Genomic DNA, 3,954 nt, shown 5'->3' with positions numbered 1-3,954 from the left:
GCCGGCTGAGGAAGCGGATACGTGGGCAACCTCCCCTCCTCCGCCACCAGCGACATGCTGAAACAGATGGGTGCGTCTCCATTTCCAGACCTCTTGGATCCCTTCCTCCCTCCCTTCCTCCCTCCCTTTCTCCCTCCCTCCCTCGTTGTGCGTGGTTGGGCGGGAGTGTCGTCCCCCCTTTTTCTTCTCTCTCTTCCTGGGCCCTGTCCGCCCCATTGCCTCATCCACCCTCTCCATTCCCCTACGCCTCCCTCAGCCGCCAGCGCGGGTCAAGTTGTGTCTTCCAACGTGGTTTGTCAGAAGGGAACCTCCATCTGCAAGGGTTTTGGTTTCGTGACGATGCGCACCCAAGCCGAGGTCAGGCCCCGATTTCTCCCCGTATTTCTCTATATTGCTTTCGTTTGCTCGCTCTTTTCCCCCGCTTTTCATTGTTTTGTGGACCCGGTGGCGGTGGTCACGAAGCCTGGGGTTGGGTCTCCTCCCCTCCTTCCTCGCGTCCCCTTCCTCCCGCCGCCTTCCACTCCTCCTTCCTCGCACCTCACCCGGCGCAGGTTCTGCACCTGCGCTTCCTCTTTTGCTGCCTCCTCACGTTCTCGGCCTCCTTTCGTTGTACCCCTCACCAGGCCTCGGCGGTCATCCAAGCATTGAACGGCCTGCCCATGGGCGATCGGTCTCTCAAGGTCAGTAGCAGAGAAAGAGTAAATGGGAGGGTGGAAAGGAGGGAGGGAGGGGGAGATTGGGTCACTGTTTGAAGCCTTTATCCGTTTCTTGCTTTATTGAAGGACTTCAACAAGAGATCCTCTCTCTTCGTCTCGACCTTCCTCCTTCCGTCCCATACCTCACCCTGTCTCACCACGTTGCTTCTTGCCACTTGTCATGCGCATTCCCTTTTCATTGCCTTCATGTCCTCCTTCTTAATCTTGTCATTTCCGTTACCTTCTACGCACGCACGCCCTCCCTCTCGTTGCTTCGCGCATTTTCTTTTTTCAGGTTACCTTCCGTCAATCTTCGAGCAAATAGGTTTGTGGATATCCTATTCTTCTTCAGATACTTTTTACGCTTCCTGGTCTCCTCACTCCTGCTTTTGCTTTTTGACAAGTACGCTTTTTACTGGAAGGAACAAGGAGAGGGTAGGGTGTTGTGCGGCCTCTCTTTTAAAAATGTGAAAGCCCACTTCCTACCTTCTTCGGATGCTTTCTACTCTTCTAAGCTGCTTGCCATGCAACGCTCCCTTTCTCTTCGTCCTTCGTTTTTCTCGGCAGCTTTGTTTTCCTCAAAATGCGACCTAGTGTAAGACCTTCTACCTAAGCCATACGACGCCGGTCATCGGAGGGTTTTGGAGCAAGTGTGACTCATGGAGAACGTGAAAAAAGCAAGTCCAGGAGATAAAGAACTGAGCCGTATTCAAAATGATTTTCCAATGTCACAGGTGCACAGCCTGGAGGTGCCCGAACCCTCGAAGAAGAAAAAATATTTTATGCGCGACCTGATGACGCTTGCACGCTTTATATTTCTAGGCCTCCTCTAGCTCCCTGCACCCCGAATTCACATCATTTTTTTGTATATAATAACCTTAAAAACATAGCAGATCCTACGTAATACTACTATTGTCAGCAAGCGTTTTTTGGACGCGGCGTTTACGTGCGCCTGGTTTATAACTTACCATTTTCAATCCCAAGGCCGGAGCAACCGTTGTGACCTCAAGGAGGCAGGAGGTTCACCATACAACGCAAGTGAGCAAGTCATCATTTTCCCTTTCCTACAGGTTACCGCGGGATTTCATGGAGCAATGCGTGTCGAGTGTCAAGTTGTGTCATCGTCGCAAGCTTTTATCCGCTCAAATAGCATACTGTGTCCGAAAAGGCGTCAAAATCCGTTCTCTTCATGAAAAGTACGGGGGCAACGAGGGCACAACAATGCAGCACAGCGGGAGCAACAGGGTTCAAAATAGCAGCAATTTCTCAGAATGGCTGCAGCAATGCTATAATATGAGTCTACCGTACGCAGGCTCGGCTATAGAGCTACAAGTGGTTTTGTATGCAGGGTCGGGGGAAGACGAGGAGAGCGACGAGGACGATGAGGAGATCCCGGTGAGAGAGAGGGTGCAAGGAAAAAGTGAGAACCATGGAAACGCACTTGTCAGACACGGATACATTTGCTAGATCAAAGCCTTCCTACGCATCCTCCCGTGCCGGCACCTCTGAACGTAATTTTAATTCTCTACCCCTTCCAATGTCCTTCGTGGACCTTACCCCCAGCAGCCCCTGCCGCTCCCGCTCCCGGACATCATTCCCCTCTCTCTCGATGCAGAGAGCTGCAATAATTCGTCCACCCTCCATGAGGCCTACAATTCCCTTCCTTGGGACGCTCTTTGCCATTCACCGGCTTTCCAGGCATGGGCGGAGGGGGGGGCCTATAAAGGCATATCAGAAGGCCTTCCTCGTAGCTTCCGGGCAGGGGCCTTGTATGATCTGCTGGAGGCAATCAAGACACAGGCGAAGAAATCCCATGAAAAACGACTCAAGGACTTGATTTTGACGGAAGACGTGCGCTTGGAGGTGGAGACACTGGTGAGGGAGGGAAAGAGGAAGGAGGGAGGAAGGGAGGGAGGAAGGGAGGAAAGCGATGCGTCCACGACATCCCACCCCACCGAACGAAAATCCTCCAGTGTCATATTTTGCCCTGATTCCACCCTTATTCATCCATCGACATGACCAGGCGGGGTGTTCCGGCTCGGAGATTCTGGTCCGCCGCCACGACGCCGGCCAGGAGGTCCACGTCCATCTACCCCTGTGGCCCCCCCCGGCACTCCCTCCCTCTGCCAACTCCCCCCCCGACGCAGGCGAGGGGAAGGAGGGGAAGGCGAGTGCCTCTGAGGGCTCTCCATCCGCGACGACCGGCCGGGACTTTTCTCTCCCCTCGGTGTTTTACCGCCTCCACCTCCATCTTGCCTATGCCCTCGACCCCGTGTTCGCCATGACGGGAGCGACGAGCACCGACAGCCACGACACCGTCACCACGGCAGAGGTGGTCGCTTTTCCTGTTCTCGGTCCTTCCCCTTCCCCCTTTCCCCTCCTGCAACGCACCCTCCTCCACACCACGTACGGCCCGCCCTCTTCAGGGGGTTCGCTGCCCGACTTCCTGGAGGGCCTTCGCCGTCGCTTTCTCCAGCCTTTTCTGACTCGGCGGGACTTTGTGCGAGCACTGTGGGCGAATTTCATTCCCGTCGAGCACGACGCCGGCGAATTTGCCACCGCCACCATCCTCCTTCCCCTCTCCCTCCCCGGGGAAAGAGCAAGGGACGAGGGCGGGGGGGAGGAAGGGACAGTGGGGGGGGGCAAAGACGAGGTCGCAAGGGAAGAGGAGGAGGAGGAAGTCCTCTCTTTCTTGCTCCATTTCAGCTTTCCATGGGATTTCCCCGGCGTTTCTCCGCCGGACGTGTCCTACTCGGATCTGGCACGGGGGCGGACGGGCGTGCCGGTGGGGCGGGAGGACGGTCAATGGCGGTACAGCCCCCGGTGGGAGGGGAAACGGATGGCCCAGGCCCTGGTCGAGCACGCGCGCGGGGTGATTCGCTCCGAGTACGCGACTGCCTCCAGGACAGGGCGGAGGTGAGAGGGCAGAAGCCGTGGGAGCAGGAAAGAAAGTGTGAACATGGTGGTACCTTGAAGTTAAAAGGTCGAGCGAGGCCTTGTGGTTGTGTTCTTTGCCGTCCCAGAACGGGTATATATTCGACCAACGTTCATCCCTAGAAGAAGTCGTGAGAGAGCCCAGCAGGGCCGGAGCACCCTCATGTGCTCGTCCCTTAAGAACGCAAACAGTCCCCTAGAGGATGCGCGTCCGAAAACTCCGAAAGCCGAAAAAGACCGGCCACACATTCACCGATCGACCATCCATCAAATCACTCCCACCCATTCACCAGCGCCCCTTCAACGCGATGTCAGCCATCCACCA

This window comes from Nannochloropsis gaditana, assembly GCF_000240725.1.
Source record: "Nannochloropsis gaditana CCMP526 unplaced genomic scaffold scaffold229, whole genome shotgun sequence".
Classification (NCBI taxonomy): domain Eukaryota; class Eustigmatophyceae; order Eustigmatales; family Monodopsidaceae; genus Microchloropsis; species Microchloropsis gaditana.
This window is presented reverse-complemented; position numbering follows the sequence as displayed.